This window comes from Ranitomeya imitator, chromosome 5 (assembly GCF_032444005.1).
Source record: "Ranitomeya imitator isolate aRanImi1 chromosome 5, aRanImi1.pri, whole genome shotgun sequence".
Taxonomy (NCBI): domain Eukaryota; kingdom Metazoa; phylum Chordata; class Amphibia; order Anura; family Dendrobatidae; genus Ranitomeya; species Ranitomeya imitator.
The window spans coordinates 473,797,463-473,820,751 of NC_091286.1; the positions used below are offsets into that span (position 1 = coordinate 473,797,463).

Genomic DNA, 23,289 nt, shown 5'->3' on the forward strand with positions numbered 1-23,289 from the left:
GACCTCCCTTTACTTATTCAGTAAGTAGTATATATATTTTTACTATCTGTTATTGTAGTCTTTCTCTCCTATTCTGGGACTAATATTTACTGTAGTGACTTGCGTCACACCTTGCACCTACTGTAGCTATGCCCCTGATCATGTTAATGCATGTATGCAATTTACATACATGCAGTCACCTGCTAACTAGGCATGCTCAGCCATGCTCAGTATAAGTATAAATTAGCAAAGCCAAGTGCAATTAGTCGGATTGTAGCTGGAGGTGTGAAAATTGCATATTTGCAACAAATTCACACTCCAGGCCACCAGGGGGAGCTTTTGATCCTATTTACTAGGTGACTCCCCATATTTATGGTAGGTTGTAAGGAAAGTTAGTCAGTTTTTGCCAGGAAACAGACTGGAGAAGTCTGATGCAGAAGGTGTAGAGAACTGTGTAGCCGCAGCGCTGCAGCTCCTGGGAAGAGATTATACGAAAGCCAAATATATTGCAGTGAGCGTGAAGGAGAGCGAAGCACAGGAGAGGAACACCAATGGGAGACCAGCCACGAGCAGGCTGCCTCCTTCTGAGGCGCAGACACCGGTAGCCGGAACACCGAGGTTGTAAGGGACTCCATGACTTACATCAGAGACCGGCAGGACTGCTGAACTCCAAGTTACCTGTCCACCTTAATACCCAGGAGGCACGGTGACACCCATAGAGCCTGGCGCGTGCTAGAGTCCCTATAAACAGGCTCAAGTCACCAGTCATACGGGTTATGTCTTATCCTATACATGGGACAGAGAGAGAACATCTGTGAGGACCTTATATGATGCCATAGGCAGTAAGGAACTACAACACCATGGCGCTAGAGGAAGGCTTTGATCTCCACCTGGATAAGGGGACTCCTAACATGCCTCCAAGCCGGCCGGACCCTGCCTGCCCTGTGATCTGGTGCCCTGGACTGTGGCTGCCTGAAGTCTTCTGTAAACAAGGTAAAGAGACTGCAAACCTATGTCCTCATTTTTACTTCGCCATTCACCATCTTCCATCTACACACCTGGAGCCCTGGGGATACATTTCACCTGTGGGAAGTTATACCATCTGGCTGCCATAACATCACCCCAGAGGACCCCTTAAAGCAGCGTCGGTCCCCACTGACCGAATACCACAGGTGGCGTCACGAACATAAACTTTATTCCCTTCAAAGACTTTCCCCCTTTTACATGGGCGCCCAGGGCCACTGTCCGGGTCACTGCCATGGCGACATCCCCCTGTGAACACCGGACCCGGTACAGAGTACCCCATGGGCCCTGGCGGGTGACTCAGATCTACTGCTGGTCCCATTAACTCAGTCCAGTTTAGGTACATTACCTTCAGTGTTTGCAAGCTCAAGGTTTCTGGTGACTTGTAGTCCTATTGGAGGACCCCTTTCCGGAAGCTACTCTCTCATATGTCACTTCAGTATTTCTCTATTTCCCTGTACTTAGTCTCCTCTCACTCCATTTCAACCTTAAAGGGAACCTGTCACCTGAATTTGGCGGGACTGGTTTTGGGTCATATGGGTGGAGTTTTTGGGTGTTTGATTCACCCTTTCCTTACCCGCTGGCTGCATGCTGGCTGAAATATTGGATTGAAGTTCATTCTCTGTCCTCCATAGTAAGATTGCCTTGCGCAGGCGTGTACTACGGAGGGCAGAGAATGAACTTCAATCCAATATTGAGGCCAGCATGCAGCCAGCAGGTAAGGAAAGGGTGAATCAAACACCCGAAAACTCCGCCCATATGACCCAAAACCAGTCCCGCCAAATTCAGGTGACAGGTTCCCTTTAAAGCAGCTCTGCTCACTGTGCACCTCATACTTGCACTTGAACTAGTGCCCAAGCTTACTAACTACAGGAAGTGGTCTCTTTCCCTAACACTAATCCCCTGTCACTATGGGCTAGTCCCAAACATTAACACTATCTTACCCTAATGTCACTTTCTATACTACCTATATTATACACTATACATTATAATTAGTGTTGAGCATTCCAATACGGCAAATATCGGGTATCGGCCGATATTCGCTGTATCAGAATTCCAATACCGGGTTCCGATACTTTTGCGATATCAGATACCGGAATCGGAAGTTCCTATAGTGCAATGATGCACTATGTGGGTGGTGCGAGGGCGGAGACTGCGTGTGTGTGTGCGGGCCGGGTCTGTGCGTGACCGTGGGGGGGGTCTGTGCGTGCCTGCTGGGGCTTTGTGCAGCGTGCCGGGGCTCTGTGCGTGTGTGCCGGGGCTCTGTGCGTGTGTGCTGGGGCTCTGTGCGTGTGTGCCGGGGCTCTGTGCGTGTGTGCCGGGGCTCAGTGCGGCCTGCCGGGGCTCTGTGTGGGCTACCAGGGGTCTGTGCGAGCTGCCGGGGGGTCTGTACAGGCCTGCCGGGGCTCTGTGCGGGCGTGCCGGGCCTCTGTGCGTGTGTGAAGGGGCTCTGTGCGTGTGTGAAGGGGCTCTGTGCGTGTGTGCCGGGGCTCTGCATGGGCGTGCCGGGGCTCTGTGCGGTGTGCCAGGGCTCTGTGCGGGCTGCCGGGGCTCTGTGCGTGTGTGCCAGGGCTCTGTGCGGCGTGCCGGGGCTCTGTATGGCATGCCGGGGCTCTGTGTGGGCTGCTGGGGCTTTGTGCGGCATGCCGGGGCTCTGTGCTTGTGTGCAGGCATCGTCTGATGGGACTACAAGTCCCATCGGACGATGCCTACTACAGTGACAGTGATTGACACATTAGCCAATGATGGGACAGTAGTAGTCCCATCATCTGGCTAATGTGCTGAATGAAAAAGAAAAAAAAAAACATACATACATACTACATACATACTACATACAGTACATTCATACATTACATACAATACATACATACAGACATACAGTACATTAAACATGGAGTTCATACTCACCATTACTTGTCACTTTGTTCCCCAAAGCCAGTGTCATCTGTAAAAAAAATATGAAAATAACAAACAACCAATATACTCCCTGTCCGCAGAAATCCACGAGTGTCCCACGACGATCTCCCATGGAGAACGGCAGTATCAGCTGATGCGACCGCTCTCTAGGGGCTCCAGGAACACAATGACGGGAGGAAGGTATCGTTCCGCACTGTATTCCTCCGCCGCTGTAAAAAAAAATAGTCCCTAGTCTCACTTTTGGCATTGCTGTGTGAGATATTTTCCCACGCAGAAATTGCCATAAAGTGAGAATTTGAACTATAGTATCCTCAGTGATGCACTGCAGGAGCCATTGTCTCCTGTCAGTGTGTCACTGAGGTCCTATAGAGCAGTGACATCACCCGATGTGTGTGTTTTATTAACCCTTTCTTACTATTGGATTAATAATGGATAGGCCTCTCCGTTATTAACCCGGCTTAATGTCACCTTACAATAGCAAGGTGACATCAACCCCTTATTACCCCATATCCCACCGCTACACGGGAGTGGGAAGAGTGAGGCTAAGTGCCGGAATTGGCGCATCTTACAGATGCGCCATTTCTGGGGCAGCTGCGGACTGGTATTTGTAGCCGGGGGGAGGGCCAATATCCATGGCCCCTCTCTAGGCTATGAATATCAGCCCGCAGCTGTCTGCGTACCCTTACTGGCTATAAAATATAGGGGACCCCACGTCATTTTTTTGGAGGGGTCCCCTTATTTTAATAGCCAGTAAAGGCTCCGCAGACAGCTGCGGGCTGATATTCATAGCAGGCTACAAATATTGGCTCTCAGCCGTCGGCTTTCCCCCTCTGGAGCAGAAAATTGCATGGGAGCCCATGCTGTTTTTTTCCGTTTTTTTTTTTTTTTTTTATTCAACGCTCATTAAGGCCTCTTTCACACTTGTGTCGGTACGGGTCCGTAGCTATGCGTCGGGCCAACGTACCGATGCACGTTGTTAAATTTGTGCACGAGGTGGGCAGCGGATGCAGTTTTTCAACGCATCCGCTGCCCATTTTGAAGTCCGGGGATGAGGGGGCGGAGTTTCGGCCGCAAACTTTTCAGAATATTTTCCCAGGCTCGAGTTCATATGAGTTCATCCAGCAGAGGGCGCATCACCGCGACTCGAGGTAACTACAGTACATTCCCCTGCATTCCATTCATTCACCAAGTTTTACAGTCAGGAGCACAGCTGCATTAGCAGAGCTCCTGGGTGTAAAATGATTTAACCCCTTCAGATGGATTTACAGCGTGGGACAAGACTAACGACGGAAGGTATGGAATATTGTTGTTTGGCTTTTTTTAACTTTGTTACAGGTGATAAGGGTCTTCAGATGGATTAAGAGTATAATAAAATATTAAAACACCATGTGTCTTTAAATTACTTTTTAAAAATGTGTGTGTTTTATTAACCATTTCGTACTGTTGGATTAATAATGGATAGGTGTCATAATTGACACCTGGCTTAATGTCACCTTACAATAGCAAGGTGACATTAACCCTTCATTACCCCATATCCCACCTCCACAGGGGAGTGGGAAGAGAGAGGCTAAGTGACAGAATAGGCGCATCTTACAGATGCGCCATTTCTGGGGTGGCTGGGGGCAGATGTTTTTAGCCAGGGGGGTCCTATAACCATGGTCCCTCTCTAGGCTATTAATATCTGCCCTCAGTCACTGACTTTCCCACTCTGGCTGAGAAAATTGCGCAGGAGCCCACGCCAATTTTTTCCGGGATTTAACCCTTTAATTTAATAGCTAGAGACCCCAAATTTGACACAAAGACACTTCTTACACTACTAAAGAGGAATATGTAATAAAAGAAGGGATACAGTTAGGGCCACAAATATTTGGACAGTGACACAAGTTTTGTTATTTTAGCTGTTTACAAAAACATGTTCAGAAATACAATTATATATATATATATAATATGGGCTGAAAGTGCACACTCCCAGCTGCAATATGATAGTTTCCACATCCAAATCGGAGAAAGGGTTTAGGAATCATAGCTCTGTAATGCATAGCGTCCTCTTTTTCAAGGGACCAAAAGTAATTGGACAATGGACTCTAAGGGCTGCAATTAACTCTGAAGGCGTCTCCCTCGTTAACCTGTAATCAATGAAGTAGTTAAAAGGTCAGGGGTAGATTCCAGGTGTGTGGTTTTGCATTTGGAAGCTGTTGCTGTGAGCAGACAACATGCGGTCAAAGGAACTCTCAATTGAGGTGAAGCAGAACATCCTGAGGCTGAAAAAAAAGAAAAAATCCATCAGAGAGATAGCAGACATGCATGGAGTAGCAAAATCAACAGTTGGGTACATTCTGAGAAAAAAGGAATTGACTGGTGAGCTTGGGAACTCAAAAAGCCTGGGCGTCCACGGATGACAACAGTGGTGGATGATCGCCGCATACTTAATTTGGTGAAGAAGAACCCGTTCACAACATCAACTGAAGTCCAGAACACTCTCAGTGAAGTAGGTGTATCTGTCTCTAAGTCAACAGTAAAGAGAAGACTCCATGACAGTAAATACAAAGGGTTCACATCTAGATGCAAACCATTCATCAATACCAAAAATAGACAGGCCAGAGTTAAATTTGCAGAAAAACACCTCAAGAAGCCAGCTCAGTTCTGGAAAAGTATTCTATGGACAGATGAGACAAAGATCAACCTGTACCAGAATGATGGGAAGAAAAAAGTTTGGAGAAGAAAGGGAACGGCACATGATCCAAGGCACACCACATCCTCTGTAAAACATGGTGGAGGCAACGTGATGGCATGGGCATGCATGGCTTTCAATGGCACTAGGTCACTTGTGTTTATTGATGACATAAGAGCAGACAAGAGTAGCCGGATGAATTCTGAAGTGTACCGGGATATACTTTCAGCCCAGATTCAGCCAAATGCTGCAAAGTTGATTGGACGGCGCTTCATAGTACAGATGGACAATGACCCCAAGCATACAGCCAAAGCTACCCAGGAGTTCATGAGTGCCAAAAAGTGGAACATTCTGCAATGGCCAAGTCAATCTCCAGATCTAAACCCAATTGAGCATGCATTTCACTTGCTCAAATCCAGACTTAAGACGGAAAGACCCACAAACATGCAAGACCTGAAGGCTGCGGCTGTAAAGGCCTGGCAAAGCATTAAGAAGGAGGAAACCCAGCGTTTGGTGATGTCCATGGGTTCCAGACTTAAGGCAGTGATTGCCTCCAAAGGATTTGCAACAAAATATTGAAAATAAAAATATTTTGTTTGGGTTATGTTTATTTGTCCAATTACTTTTGACCTCCTAAAATGTGGAGTGTTTGTAAAGAAATGTGTACAATTCCTACATTTTCTATCAGATATTTTTGTTCAACCCTTCAAATTAAACGTTACAATCTGCACTTGAATTCTGTTGTAGAGGTTTCATTTCAAATCCAATGTGGTGGCATGCAGAGCCCAACTCGCGAAAATTGTGTCACTGTCCAAATATTTCTGGCCCTAACTGTATGAGATGGTTTACTGTATGTAAACCATGTCTCATATCCTGTCAGGTTTGTGAAGGAGATAGGAAAAGCTGGCAAATGAATTACCGGCTTTTCTGCTATCTAGCGCTGAATTAAATATATATATATATATATATATATATATATATATATATATATACACACACTGTATATATGTTTTTAAGAATATTTGAGCCGATGGATCCATGATATGTCCATTTTGCAAGCCTGCGAGAAAAAAATCTCCATATGGAAGCCATATGGATACCATACGGATGACACACGGATACATTTGTGCGTAAAAATCGCATCCTTGCATTGAATACGGAACAGTGTTTTGGGACACAGCCGTAAAAAACAGACCATATTTACTTACGCCTAGTGTGACGCCGGCTTAATTCATGCATTTGGTTAATTGGCCTTTTAACAAGAAAGGCTTCACAATTGTCGTCTGCTTTGCCTTTTTTAATCTCTATGCCGCTTTGTGGAATATATAGATTGCTTTATCGACTAACGTCATTTTTGCCAAAGGTCTTGTCATGATCCTATGGTATTTTCAGACTGACGTGCCAGGGGTTATTTGTGGCCTCTTTCTTGTTCTTGGAGGGCTTTTTATAGCCTCGGTTAGCTCGAAACCTTGCCAGTTAGAATCCTGCCCTCGGCTGAGTTTAGTTGACCCTGGTGTTTTGTGTGTTTGTGCCTTGTGCCTGCTCTGCGTGAATATTTCCTGTTGCTGATCCGGTCTGTCCCCCACTTTGCTATTGCCTGTTGAAGCTGTACTGCATTGTTTGGTTCTATGGTTAACTGACTCCGGCTTGACACCTAACTACGCTTTTGTCTCACTCGTTTTGTCCTGCATTGTCCTCCTGTTACTGACCTTGGCTTGTCTGACCCCGCTACCTGCATTGCCAGATCTTATTTTCAGCCTTGTACTCTCAGGTGCTAGCTCTTGTCTTTAGGACATTCCCACTCTGGTCATGTGACCCACCAGGTCCTTGTCTGGGTCTCTTCACACCGCCGCTTCAGCCTGCTACTCTCTCCTTCCCTCCCTGTCTGGAGTGTGTGCACAGTAAGCGCAGTCTTCTTCGGTGCAGTCCTTTCCCTCTAGTGTGTATGTGAAGTGACCGAGGGCAAGGTCGCCCATGTATATCCATGATCTGGCCCAGCAAAACTTCCACACTCAGATTCTATTTTAACAACCGTATCTTTACTGTTATACATTTTCCTTAACACAGCGGAACACAATAATATACAGTACAAAATATGCCGATTCACAGAGATAACGTGTAATAACAAACTGTCCCTCACTTTCCCTATCCACACGTTACCAGTTCCTTTGTTCCAAGAGGTTATCTTCCCACGTCGCAGGCCTGTCTGTCACTGCAGGGGGACGCTCCAGCCGAAGAGAAAACAACAGGGATCAAACAAAACTCCGTCTCTCAGGTCCAGACTGTAGTCCTTGGGGTTCAACAGGTAAGGGAGGAATGTTCGGCCTCTCAACAGAGGACCCGCTTACAGTTCATGGGCTCCAGGATCTGTGAAGATGTCACCGTTGGGTGCTCCGCAGTGTGGGAGCTGGGAACAATCTGGATGTCGGCTTCCAAGAGATAGCGGTCATCCAGGCAATCTTCTATATCGCATCTACAGGAGGACGCCAGCAGACACAGACCTCTCTCTGCACACACCAGTTTCCCGGGCTCTCTCTTTTCCTCCCCTTCCTGTTCACATGACATCACAGGGGGAAGTTTTGCCAATACAGTTTGTCCCTCTGTAATCACATTTGGCATAGGTATAACTTCTGGCCACACGGGGGCAGTGTCTGTCACAGATTCTATGTCAATGATAACAGAACAGTCACAGCCGGCCAGCTCACTACATATGCACTGCACACACGGTTTCCTCACAGGCTTGATTTTGCTGCCTACTGATTTCACCTTGATCTAAATTACCCTTGTCTCCATGCACACTTTCTAACATTATCAGCTGAATTCCTAAGGCTGCTCTCACACATCAGTTTCCTGCCGTCAGTCACAATCTGTCGGCTCAACGGATCCATCGTAAATTGTGAAAAACTGATGTGACGGATCAGTTTATCCAGTTTTTCATCCGTTTCTTCCGTTTTTTTTCCACGGATTACGACGGATCCATTTTTAAAAATGCCCATGGGAGGCTTCAAAACATTATTGGCTACTGAAAACCTATATACAGTGTTCCTACAGCCCAGTTTGTAGAGCAAGTAGTGCAAAGATGGAAGGTGTGATGGCACACATTCTGAAGATTTATGTGGATTTCACTTTTGAGGCGAATCGTCTGGAAGCGATTGTTCTAGAGAAGGAGCAAGAGAAAGTGCATCATGCATCAGCGCCAACGATGTTTTCGGATCCACCCAATCACAGCAAAGAGAATAACACGTGGGGTGTATTCAACATTATATATGGAGTTAAGAGAAGTTTTTCAGCTACGTTCGTATGAAAACAGAAAACTTTGAATTTTTTTGGGGGTGGTGTAACGGATTGGACACCTCATCTGAAGAAGTGACACATATTGCCATTTCACCGACGGAGCGTCTGATGGTGACTCTTCGGTAAGCCATTTTTATTGTTAAAGCACACTTATAACTGTAATGTTGTTGGTATTTCCGTATTTTTCGGAATATAAGATGCACCGGACCATAAGACGCACCCCAAATTGCAGAAAAAAATATTTTTTATAATATGGGGGTCTGTCTTATTGTCCGAATTTACAGTATCTTACCTGAGGGCTGGCGGTGGCAGAGCAGGGTCACAGGAGGCATGGTGTCGGCAGAGGTGCGGTGGGCGATATGGCGTGCCCCTGAACAGGGTCCCTTCCTGTTTAGGTGGGCGACTCCACAGCCTGGTGTCCATGGGGGGTTGCATCAGTGCTGTTGCGGCGGCAAAGGTGCAGGGATGATGAGGCGCAGTGAGCGGTATGGCGTGAGCAGGGTCCCTTCCAAAGGTGAGGTGATGCAGCGGCCCGGTATCCAAGGTAAGCAGCAGAGCTGGGTGAATCATGGCTTTATCGGTGGCGGCGGCCATCTTCCTGAGGCTGTGCGGGCGCAGATGGAGTGCTCTGCTTCCTGGGGCTATGGTAATTATTGCCTTGCCTTTTTTCACAGATTCCTTGCAACTGGAGAATCCCTTTCCTCACTCTATTTTCAATTGAGATTCGTGATTTCCACCATATCGGGGATTGTTAAGCACACCTGCTGTGCATTGTGGGACTGTTTGCACAAAGAATTTATCCCACAACGGAGAGTTGGCTGGATATTACAGAAAAATAAAAAAAAATTGTCAGTTTCCCAATTGCTTGGGTGCAGTAGACGGGAAACATATCCGCATCGTGAAACCTGCTGCATCTGGCACAGAATATTTCAACTACAAGAAATATTTCTCCATTGTGTTCATGGCCTCAAGGTCCTCCCAACTGTCCACTACTTCGTGACATACTTCCTCCCAGAGCCGTCGGGTCACACCTTGATCAGCGTGGCGGAGGTTCCCATGTTCCATAGCGGCTCCTGCTCTCGGACTAGATCTATGAAGAGGTTGATATCTTAACCGGCCTCCTCAACATCAGAGTCAGGAGCATGCTGTGAAGCCTGTTATAAAAGAGAGAAAACAAAAACATGAGACTCAAATCAACAACATGAAGTGGAAAAATACAAAATACAAAAAATAAAAAAGGTACTTACTTGGTGGCGACCACCCAGACACTAACAACCCTGGGAGGTGCTTTGAGGACCTCTACGTCGAGCCCCAGGATCGGAAGACTTAAAAAAAAAAAAAAAGAAAAGAAAAAAACATTATGTACTTGGATGTAGGCTAATGTGTTGTGTATACTGTGATGTCTGTGATGATCTGTTTTTTTATGTGCTCTGTGTACTGTGATGTCTTTGACGATGTTGTGTGTACTGAGATGATCTGTTTCTGCGATGCATGTAAGAAACTTACTAAACGCATTCCCGCTCCGGGTATTTCTCCACCCCGTCCGTCTCCTTCTGGAAGCACCTCTGATGCTGCAGCTTCCTGTTAAACAAAAATTATATACATTACTTTGTCATCTCCGGCAGCTGGATAAACAATTTGACGGATCCAGCGAATGACTGATGAAATGTGATGCCATCCATCGCTAATACAAGTCTATGAGAGAAAAGTGGATCCGGCGAATGATTTAAAAAAAACGACGGATTGCGACTGATACAAAAAAACTAACAATTGATATTGAAAAGAAACTGGCGCACTACTATTACAGAAGTCGGTATTATAGGGGTGCAAAAAAGTGGTAACATGACATAATGCTAAGAAAGAAGAGAGAACCACTCCAAAGTAATGCACACCACTACTCAGTATATAAATATAAAAGGTAAACTTTTATTGACACTATAGATTAAACATCTAAAAACAATGACATCACACTCACGGTGATCCCGCCAATCAAAAGGTCAAGAGGCATAAATTCCACATGAGTTCAATACAAAATATGAAATATCATGAAATATGAGGAATGACCCCGTCCCTTTGTGCACAAAGCACACTACAACCACCCCCGGTTGAAAAGTAAACAATGAATATATGTACCAAGAGCGAACAAGGAACAATGCAGGTAGACCAATGGTTAAAGCGTGCACACTGAAAGATACCTGATAACACAAAAATACCAACAAGTGCCTGCAATGGAAATTGTACACAATATGTACCTGTATGCCAAAGAATTGCTGATGTGCCGCCAAAATATGGACAATAGTGCATGTGAACCTAAATAAAGGCTATGCCAAGGTGGGCTGACCACAGCCAAATGAAGGCAATATCAATGATAGTCCACATGTCCAGCGCAATAAGGGACACAAAATCAAAATGCTGAAACCGGGGGAGGAACAGAAGCAGGAATCAGTGTGGGGGAGAACCCAACGCGTGTCGCCGTTACACGCCGTTACCTTTTATATTTATATACTGAGTAGTGGTGTGCATTACTTTGGAGTGGTTCTCTCTTCTTTCTTTGCATGATACAATAAAACTGATGTGTGAAAGGGGCCTTACAATGTGGTGCTTGATGCTTTGAAGGTGATATTTCAAGTTCCTAATATAGCAATATACCCCATCATGCGCATTAGCAGAAATACAAGTTTTGCATCCTGTCTTTCTGGTTTTCAGAGCCGAAATGTTAACCACTGCTTCACAAGAAATTGAAAGTGTTGCATGGATAAGGGAATTCAGCTGATTCATGGACTGGATTTGTGCATAAGCTATTGATTAGCAAGAAACACTTTTATGCATCAGTGATGTTAATATGATTGATAACAGGAGGACTAATATACCGTGTAGAAAGTAGTTTTGCTATTTCACAATAAAAGTACAGTAAACTGTAAAATGCTTTATTACAGAATCTGTAAGGGTGGTTTCACACTTGCGTTTTTGTCTGCAGCGTTATTTTTTCCTATATTTTTCCCTGTTTGTACGCGTTTGGTCGCGTTTTGCAACGCATGCGTTTTTTTAATGCATGCGTTCATTTTCAGAAATGCAACTTGTAGTATTTTTGAGAGGCGTTTTTTGGACCAAAAAAACGCATGCGTTTTCATGCGTTTTTTTGGGTCAAAAAAATACATTGGAGTCAATGGGGATGCATGCGTTTTTTTGTGCATGTGTTTTTTTGCGTTAAAAACGCATGCGTTTTTATATTAAAAAACCAGAAAACACACTGATATGCCACCCCCCAACATAAAGGTGATAAAGGGATCCTAACCCTAACCCTACCCCTAACCCTACCCCTAACCCTAACCATAAGGGATCCTAACCCTAACCCTACCCCTAAGGGATCCTAACCCTAACCCATAAGAGAAGAAGATAACTGACCACCAAATATATATGCTTTCACTTATTTCTAGATTATACAAAGTTAGTCATGTTTTAATCTAAATAACCACATTACGTTTAAATTCGAACAAATCTTGATTTTGGCAGAACCACTTGACCAGCTAATGTAGCAACTCTGCCAATGTAGACAGGACACCTCCCTTAGATTCGCTAAACTCACTGATTGACTGCAATACTGATGTCAGCACCCCGACCCATACTAGACGTCAGCATGAAATAAGTATTTGATCACCTACCATCCAACAAGAATTCTGGCTCTCATGGACCTGTTAGTTTTTCTTTACAAATCCCTCCTACTCTGCACTCATTACCTGTATTATCTGCACCTGTTTAAACTTGTTACCTGTATAAAACACAATCACACTCCAACCTCTATACCAGTGTTCCCCAGCTCCGGTCCTCGAGTACCACCAACAGGTCAAGGTTTCAGGATTTCCTTAGTATTGCACAGGTGATTGAATGCTTGCCTGGCCAGGTGATGCAATTATCACCTGTGCAATACAAGGGAGATCCTGAAACCATGACCTGTTGGTGGCTCTCGAGGACCGGAGTTGGGGAACACTGCTCTATACCATGGCCAAGAACAAAGGACCCCAGGGACAAAATTGTCGACTTGCACTAGGCTGGGATGGGCTTCAGGACAATAGGCAAGCAGTTTGGTGAGAAGTCAACTGTTGGCACAATTATTAGAAAATAGAAGAAACACAAGATGACTGTTAGTCTTCCACGGTCTAGGGCTCCATGCAAAATCTTGCCTCACAGAGTTAGGATGATTCTGAGAAAGGTATCAGCCCAGAACTACATGCAGGGACCTGGTCAATGATCTGAAGAAGGCTGCGACCACAATCTCAATGTTACGGGTGAGTCAGAGTGTGGACACATGGGAGTCAGTGGGTGCTCTCATCCACTGGCCCGGCTGTGTTAAGCAATACTGCATGGACCAGGGTTCATACCACTGAACGCCTGCTCTCTCTCCCAGTGTGCAGAATACTACTCAGACAACACAGGGTGAGGGTAAAACAGTGTGGCAATACTTTAGTAAACCACAACACACAATAGCATACAGAACAGTCCCAGCAAATACCCAAGATGGTGCAAATTACAGAGTCTCACCCTTCCGTTGACTCACTGCGATTAGAGCTGCTTCCAGTGATGCATACCCCACCAGGGTCTCCTCACTTTTGTCAGGCTCTCACAGTGAGGAGGTAATGACAAGCTTCGGAAGCTAACCGAGAGCAGTGAAGTATGTGGCCAGGTGAACCAATTGTACCAACCTGGATTCTTTACTATGTCTCTGGGGTTTCAGTGATGGTCAATGAAGCAGTCCTAACAGCTGGGTCCATAGTACCCTAAGCTGTGATCCTGAAGAGTCACCCAAACCAGAAAAGAAAGTCCCTTTATATAGTGGCATGTAGCCTATTTTCAGATGTAACCAGTGTCTTTCAGTCCACCCTCACTGATAAGGGGAAGAATGGTGATGACCAAGTTGCATTATTTGATTATGTAATCTGTTTTCATCATTTTTAAAACGGAGGAGGAAAATCTAACAAACTATCTGGGCTAGACAATGTATAATTAGAAAATTACTAAACCTCACTATTCATCAAGGATAAGAGCACACTATGTTATATCAAATATCAGCTTACAAGTCAATACTCCAGGCTTGCACAAACAAAATTCTGTTTTCTTGACCAACCAGAAATCAACACTTAAATCCAAAAGCCAACATACACATAAAAAGTAAATTCTTCTTGGTTTGCTAAACATTTTAGTCTGTGTAATTTAAGATGTTATCTGGTTTCTTCACACAGAGACTGCAGTCGCAATGCATCTGGCTGCAGAAGGTTTCTGAGGTTGGCTTTGCAGACGCCTTCCTAATCCTTCTGACTCTTGGACCCAGTGGCAACCTCCCCCAGCTCTAATTGACACACCTGTACTGAGTCTTTATAGACTTCCTGCCTGCTTCTAGGAGTTGCTGGAGATATTTCCATTTTTCCCTGTTGAGGCTTGGAGCTATAGCAGTCGGCTATTTTTCTCTTTGGCATTTGGAGGATGTCTTTGTTATCTCTCCAAGTCTGCTCAACATTAGTGTTCCCCTTGGAAGTCTATCCCAGCTGTCTTTAGTTGTAGTGGGGATCGGCCAGTGCACACCCCATACTTCCCTAAGCAGAGCTTATTGCCAGGGTGAGGCAGGGATTAGGTTCCTGTTCGGCAATAGGTGCAGAACCTATTTAGGGACGTTTATGGCAGACAGGGTGACTTTAGATCTGCCTAGGGGTCTCTGCTCCCCCCCGCCCCCCAGTGTTGGCCTCCCTTCCCCTCATTCCTTCATGTTGCACTTAGTCTACTCACACTGTGCATGACAATCAAACATTGCTATTAGTATCACACTACACTGTCATGGATTAAACTTTTGCAGGGCATGCAAGGTCCCCCTGCTCACATCAGCAGATGTCCAGACCCATTTGAAGTTTGCCAATGACCATCTGGATGATCCAGACAAGGCATGGGAGGTCATGTGGTCAGATGAGACCAAAATAGAACTTTTTGGTACCAACTTCACTAGCCATGTTTGGAGGAAGTAGAGTTATGAGTACATCCCCGAGTACATCATCCCAACCGTGAAGCATGATGGGGAAACATCATACTTTAAGGGTGCTTTTCTGCAAAGTGTATGACTGCACCGTATTGAAGGGAGGATGGATGGGGTCAGGTATCATGAGATTTTGGCTAACAACCTCCTTCCCTCAGTAAGAGCATGGGTCATAGCTGAGTCTTCCAGAATGACAATGACCCAAAACACACAACCATGGCAACTAAAAAGCATTTGAAGGTCCTGCATTGGTCTAGCCATTCTTCAGACTTGAACCCAATAGAAAATCTTTGGCGGGAACTGAAACTCAACATTGCCCAGCCACAGCTGCGAAATCTGAAAGATATGGAAAAGATCTGTATGGAGAACTTGGCCAATATTCCTGCTGCAAACTTGGTCAAGAACTACAGGAAATGTCTGACCTCTGTAATTGCAAACAAAGGTTTATGCACCAAATACTAAGTTCTGTTTTCTATTGTATCAATTACTTACTTCATGCAGTTGGATATAAAATACAAAAATGGAAAGAGGGGGGAGAGCTCAGATTCTAAGTGCAGCAACTAGATTCGAATGTATGCTAAACAAGTGTTATTTTGCACTCACCTTTTTTGATGTCTTTATAAACTACTACTTCTACTGGGTGGATTATTTGTTGTTCCCCCTGTTCACGATTTGCAGCACAATCCTGGGGACTTGTGAAAACACTCAAGGTGTTTCAATAGGAAGCCGCATGTGTAGTTCTTCTCCAGGTAGTGTGCGCTCCCGGAACACAGTGGGTGAGAAACGATGATATATTGCAAAACCAAGTTTTGTTAGTACAGCATACAACGCATTTTAACTCTTATGAGTTTTCTTCAGGTATTACATATAAGCCATGTTATATATTAATTATTAATTATTATTATTCTCAATTCTGTACTGAACACATTGTCTTTCGCTGACATTACAAAAGCTATTTATGTATATACAGCTCAGAGCATAAGTTAACACCATATAGAGAGGACACGTGGTCTGTGGGATATATATATATATAAACGTCTCTTAGGAGGAGGGGAGGTTGGTCACGTGGGGCCTGTCACCTTGGGCCTTCTCCATCATTCTCCACAGACTACAGAGGACACACAAGGAATGAACAGTTGGTAGCCATGATTATACTCCATGACAGAAAGATGACTTCAGACTTCACACACAGATGGTTTTTACCATTCAGAACTTTGGGAAAGATGTGGAACAAACGCTAATATTTAGAAATGGACAATCTGTTCGTAACTATTTCATCTATTTTTATGTTTTGCTGCAATGTGGTTTTTCTGTGGACAATTCAATAAACCACTACTTTTTTATGAAAACATCATGACATTTTTCTTTAACCCCTTCCCGACCTTTGACGCCACGTAGGCGTCATGAAAGTCGGTGCCAATCCGACCCATGACGCCTATGTGGCGTCATGGAAAGATCGCATCCCTGCAGATCGGGTGAAAGGGTTAACTCCCATTTCACCCGATCTGCAGGGACAGGGGGAGTGGTAGTTTAGCCCAGGGGGGGTGGCTTCACCCCCCCCCGTGGCTACGATCGCTCTGATTGGCTGTTGAAAGTGAAACTGCCAATCAGAGCGATCTGTAATATTTCACCTATTAAAAATGGTGAAATATTACAATCCAGCCATGGCCGATGCTGCAATATCATCGGCCATGGCTGGAAACACTAATGTGCCCCCACCCCACCGATCGCCCCCCCAGCCCTCCGATCTTTCCGGTACACTGCTCCGGCTCCCCTCTGTCCTGTGCTCCGCTCCCCCCCGTGCTCTTGTCCGCTCCCTCCGTGCTCCAATCACCCCCCACGTGCTCCAATCACCCCCCCTGCACTCCGATCCACCCCCCATGCTCCGTTCCACCCCCGTGCTCCGTTCAACCCCCCCGTGCTCCGTTCAACCCCCCATGCTCCGTTCCACCCCCCGCGCTCCGATCCACCCCCCCATGCTCCGATCCCCCCCCCCCCGTGCTCTCCCCCACCCCATCATACTTACCGATCCTGCCGGGGTCGGTCCGTCTTCTCCGTGGGCGCCGCCATCTTCCAAAATGGCGGGCGCATGCGCAGTGCGCCCGCCGAATCTGCCGGCCGGCAGATTCGTTCCAAAGTGCATTTTGATCACTGAGATTGATCACTGAGATATAATCTATCTCAGTGATCAAAATAAAAAAAATAATAAATGACCCCTTCCTTTGTCACCCCCATAGGTAGGGACAATAAAAAAATAAAGAATTTTTTTTTCCCCACTAATGTTAGAATAGGGTTAGGGTTAGGGGTAGGGTTAGGGCTAGGGGTAGGGTTAGGGTTTCGGTATGTGCACACGTATTCTGGTCCTCTGCGGATTTTTCCGCTGCGGATTTGATAATTCCGCAGTGCTAAACCGCTGCGGATTTACCGCGTTTTTTCTGCGCATTTCACTGCGGTTTTACAACTGCGATTTTCTATTGGAGCAGTTGTAAAACCGCTGTGGAATCCGCAGAAAGAAGTGACATGCTGCGGAATGTAAACCGCTGCGTTTCCGTGCAGTTTTTCTGCAGCATGTGTACAGCGATTTTTGTTTCCCATAGGTTTACATTGAACTGTAAACTCATGGGAAACTGCTGCGGATCCGCAGCGTTTTCCGCAGCGTGTGCACATACCTTTAGAATTAGGCTATGTGCACACGGTGCGGATTTGGCTGCGGATCCGCAGCGGATTGGCCGCTGCGGATTCGCAGCAGTGTTCCATCAGGTTTACAGTTCCATGTAAATCTATGGAAAACCAAATCCGCTGTGCCCATGGTGCGGAAAATACCACGCGGAAACGCTGCGTTGTATTTTCCGCAGCATGTCAATTCTTTGTTGCGGATTCCGCAGCGTTTTACACCTGTTCCTCAATAGGAATCCGCAGGTGAAATCCGCACAAAAAACACTGGAAATCCGCGGAAAATCCGCAGGTAAAACGCAGTGCCTTTTACCCGTGGATTTTTCAAAAATGATGCTGAAAAATCTCACACGAATCCGCAACGTGGGCACATAGCCTTAGAGTTAGGGTTGGAATTAGGGTTGTGGTTAGGGTTGGAATTAGGGTTGTGGCTACAGTTGGGATTAGGGTTAGGGGTGTGGGGGGGTTAGTGTTGGAGGTAGAATTGAGGGGTTTCCACTGTTTAGGCACATCAGGGGGTCTCCAAACGCAACATGGCGCCACCATTGATTCCAGCCAATCTTGTATTCAAAAAGTCAAATGGTGCTCCCTCACTTCCGAGCCCCGACGTGTGCCCAAACAGTGGTTTACCCCCACATATGGGGTACCAGCATACTCAGGACAAACTGCGCAACAATTACTGGGGTCCAATTTCTTCTGTTACCCTTGAGAAAATAAAAAATTGTTTGCTAAAACATCATTTTTGAGGAAAGAAAAATGATTTTTTATTTTCACGGCTCTGCGTTGTAAACGTCTGTGAAGCACTTGGGGGTTCAAAGTGCTCACCACATATCTGGATAAGTTCCTTGGGGCGTCTAGTTTCCAAAATGGGGTCACTTGTGGGGGGTTTCTACTGTTTAGGCACACCAGGGGCTCTGCAAACGCAACATGAAGTCCGCAGACCAGTCCATCAAAGTCTGCATTTCAAAAGTCACTACTTCCCTTCTGAGCCCCGACGTGTGCCCAAACAGTGGTTTACCCCCACACATGGGGTATCAGCGTACTCAGAAGAAACTGGACAACAACTTTTGGGGTCCAATTTCTCCTGTAACCCTTGGGAAAATAAAAAATTCTGGGCTAAAAAATCATTTTTGAGAAAAAATTTTTTTTTTTTTTTTTTTCATGGCTCTGCGTTATAAACTTCTGTGAAGCACTTGAGGGTTCAAAGTGCTCACCACACATCTAGATTAGTTCCTTTGGGGGTCTAGTTTCCAAAATGGGGTCATTTGTGGGGGATCTCTAATGTGTAGGCACACAGGGGCTCTCCAAACGCGACATGGTGTCCGATAATGATTGGAGCTAATTTTCCATTTAAAAAGCCAAATGGCGTGCCTTCCCTTCTGAGCCCTGCCGAGCGCCCAAACAGTGGTTTACCCCCACATATGGGGTATCTGCGTACTCAGGACAAACTGGACAACAACATTTGTGGTCCAATTTCTCCTATTACCATTGGCAAAATAGGAAATTCCAGGCTAAAAAATCATTTTTGAGAAAAGAAAAAATATTTTTTATTTTCATGGCCCTGCATTATAAACTTCTGTGAAGCACCTGGGGGTTTAAAGTGCTCACCACACATCTAGATTAGTTCCTTGGGGCGTCTAGTTTCCAAAATGGGGTCACTTGTGGGGGAGCTCCAATTTTTAGGCACACGGGGGCTCTCCAAACACGACATGGTGTCCGCTAACAATTGGAGCTAATTTTCCATTCAAAAAGTCAAATGGCGCGCCTTCCCTTCCGAGCAGTGCCGTGTGCCCAAACAGTGGTTTACCCCCACATATGAGGTATCGGCGTACTCGGGAGTAGGGTTGAGCGAAACGGATCGTTCATTTTCAAAAGTCGCCGACTTTTGGCAAAGTCGGGTTTCATGAAACCCGACCCGATCCCTGTGTGGGGTCGGCCATGCGGTACGCGACTTTCGCGCCAAAGTCGCGTTTCGTATGATGCGCTTGGCGCCATTTTTTTCAGCCAATGAAGGGGCGTGGGCAGAGTGATGACATAGGCGTCCACGCCCCTAAGACCTATCGCCATGTTGTCGCTTGTGCGCTGTAGCGATTTGCAATGTGTAACACCAGCTTTTCAGTTCAGGGACAGACGGACGGAGGGGAGGAGAGAGAGAGAGAGAGAGAGAGAGAGAGAGAGAGAGAGAGAGAGAGAGAGAGAGAGAAAGAAAACTTTTCGCCATAATCGGCCGATTTCACTCGACTCGACTTTTGAGATAGTCGGGTTTCGCGAAGCCCGGCTCGACCCTAAAAAAGTCAAGGTCGCTCAACCCTAGTCGGGAGAAATTGCCCAACAAACTTTATGATCCATTTTATCCTATTGCCCATGTGAAAATGAAAAAATTGAGGCGAAAAAATTTTTGTGTGAAAAAAAAGTACTTTTTCATTTTTACAGATCAATTTGATGATCCAAAATGGGGTCAGTTGTGGGGGAGCTCCAATTTTTAGGCACGCGGGGGCTCTCCAAACGTGACATGGTGTCCGCTAAAGAGTGGAGCCAATTTTTCATTCAAAAAGTCAAATGGCGCTCCTTCCCTTCCAAGCCCTGCGCCCAAACAGTGGTTTACCCCCACATATGAGGTATCAGCGTACTCAGGACAAATTGGACAACAACTTTCGTGGTTCAGGTTCTCATTTTACCATTGGGAAAATAAAAAAATTGTTGCTAAAAGATAATTTTTGTGACTAAAAAGTTAAATGTTCATTTTTTCCTTCCATGTTGCTTCTGCTGCTGTGAAGCACCTGAAGGGTTAATAAACTTCTTGAATGTGGTTTTGAGTACCTTGAGGGGTGCAGTTTTTAGAATGGTGTCACTTTTGGGTATTTTCAGCCATATAGACACCTCAAACTGACTTCAAATGTGAGGTGGTCCCTAAAAAAAAATGGTTTTGTAAATTTCGTTGTAAAAATGAGAAATCGCTGGTCAAATTTTAACCCTTATAACTTCCTGGCAAAAAAATTTTGTTTCCACAATTGTGCTGATGTAAAGTATACATGTGGGAAATGTTATTTATTAACTATTGTGTCACATAACTCTCTGGTTTAACAGAATAAAAATTCAAAATGTGAAAATTGCTAAATTTTCAAAATTTGCGCCAAATTTCCGTTTTTATCACAAATAAACGCATAATTTATTGACCTATATTTACCACTAACATGAAGCCCAATATGTCACGAAAAAACAATCTCAGAACCGCTAGGATCCGTTGAAGCGTTCCTGAGTTATTACCTCATAAAGGGACACTGGTCAGAATTGCAAAAAACGGCAAGGTCTTTAAGGTCAAAATAGGCTGGGTCATGAAGGGGTTAAGAGTAACGCACCTGGTAAATAGTCCTGATTAAATAAATGTGCAAAATAAGCATATTTAACAAGCTATTGCTGCTTTGTGCATTTTATATATAAAGGAAGTCAGTGTATATCATTTTGGGGCGGGTGCCATACCAGGGTTAAACCCTTTCTAGACACACCCATACCACTCCAACTTTATCCAGAGCTTTACACGCATAAACACATAAACATTAAAAAAAATCCAATTTTAACCCCTTAACGCACGCCTTTTAATGGTGGTAGTTAAGGGTACTTAAACCAAAGCTCCTTTAATTAACGGCGCTGTGGCAAAAAGTGTATAGCGCCCTCCAGAGTCGTATTTTCTCCGGGGTCTCGGCTGCCGGGGGTAGCCGAGACCCCACAGTACATGATTTGGGTTGTTTTTACCGACCCCCGGGTTGCGATCACCGGTAATTAACTGTTTACCGGTGGCCGCAAAAAAAAAGCACGATTTGCCATTTAATTTCTCCTCTGATGTGATCGCACATCAGAGGAGAGAGAAATAGGGTCTCCAATCGCCCCTCATACTTACCAGTGTCTCCCAGCGCTCCTAGGCCCTCCTGCCTCCTCCAGTGGGCGCCGCCATCTTAATCAGGGAAAAAATGGCGGGATCATGCGCAGTGTGCCTGCCGAAATCTGCCCGCAGGCACCCGGCAACAATAGGAAGATTTTTGGTTAATTTTGGTCACTGTGATAAACCCTATCACAGTGATCAAAATAAAAAAAAAATAGTAAATAACCCCCCCTTTATCACCCACTTAGTTAGGGAAAAATAATAAAACAAAGAAAATGTATTTACTTCTATTTTCCCATTAGGGTTAGAGTTAAGGCTAAAATTAGGGTTAGGTTTGGGGCTAAAATTAGGGTTAGGGCTAAAATTAGGGTTAGGGTAAGGCTTCCTTTACACTTACCGTGGCTTTGCGTCCCATTTTTGCAGTCCCAATAGATTTCTATGGGGCCGCAAAAACAGGCTGCAATAATTCTATGGATTTTGCGGTGCACTGTGACTTCCGGTTTTGTGGACCGCAATTTTTTACAATACTTTTGCCATAGTACTGCAAACTCAAAAAAATGGCAATCCGCAAGTTTTTTGCGGTTCATTATTGCGGCAGACCATAAAAATTGTGGCAATACAGCCCGCAAAAAAACCCAGCAATAACGGGCCGCAAAAAACCCGGTAAGTGTAAAAGAAGCCTGAGGTTTGGGATTAGGGTTAGGCTTGGGATTAGGGTTAGGTTTGGGATTAGGGTTATGGGTGTGTTGGGATGAGGGTTAGGATTGTAGTTAGGGTTGGGATTAGGGTTAGGGGTGTGTTGGGGTTAGGGTTGGAGTTAGAATTGGGGGTTTCCACTGTTTAGGTACATCAGGGGGTCTCCAAATGTAACATGGCTTCACCATTGATTCCAGACAATTTGCGTTGAAAAAGTCAAATGGTGATCCCTCCCTTCTGAGCTCTGCCATGCACCCAGTGGTTTACCCCCACACATGGGGTATCAGCGTATTCAGGACTAATTGGACAACAACTTTTGGGGTCCAGTTTCTCCTGCTACCCTTGGGAAAATAAAAGAAAATTGGGGGCTAAAAAATAATTTTTGTGGAAAAAAAAAAAGATTTTTCTATTTTCACGGCTCTGCGTTATAAATTTCTGTGAAGCACTTTGGGGTTCAAAGTGCTCACCACACATCTAGATAAGCTTCTTGGTGAATCTAGTTTCCAAAATGGTGTCACTTGTGGGGGGTTTCCACTGTTTAGGCACATCAGGGGCTCTGCAAATGCAACATGACGCCCGCAGACCATTCTATCAAAGTCTGCATTCCAAAACGGCGCTCTTTCCCTTCCGAGCTCTGCCATGCGTCCAAACAGTGGTCCTCATCACATATGTGGTACCAACGTACACAGGACATATTCCTCAACAATCTTCATGGTCCAATTTCTCCTATTACCCTTGTGAAAGTAACAATTTGGGGGTGAAAAGATCATTTTTGTGGAAAAAAATATGATTTTTTATTTTCACGGCTCTACATTATAAACTTCTGTGAAGCACTTTGGGGTTCATAGTGTTCACCACACATCTAGATAAGCTCCTTGGGGGAATATTTTCCAAAATGGGGTCACCTGTGGGGGGTCTTTATCATTTACGTACATCAGGGGCTCTGCAAACGCAACATGGCGTCCGATCTTAATTCCAGTCAATTCTGCATTGAAAAAAGTCAAACGGCACTTCAGATCATTCCATCAAAGTCTGCATTTTAAAACGTCACTTTCCCTTCCGAGCCCTGCTGTGTGCCCAAACAGTGGTCCCCCCACATATGGGGTATCGGCGTACTCAGGACAAACTGGATGACAT

General features: G+C 45.2%; 1 long non-coding RNA gene across 1 annotated transcript; it reads right to left on the bottom strand.

Moving 5' to 3' along the window:
• Positions 1–7,582: 7,582 nt before the first annotated feature.
• On the bottom strand, positions 7,583–15,662 carry LOC138680818 (uncharacterized). The gene is made up of 4 exons (XR_011321785.1): positions 15,507–15,662; positions 10,391–10,465; positions 10,132–10,209; positions 7,583–10,038 (listed from the first exon to the last, which is right to left on the bottom strand). It is a non-coding gene; the product is annotated as an uncharacterized lncRNA (long non-coding RNA).
• Between the last annotated feature and the right edge of the window lie 7,627 nt (positions 15,663–23,289).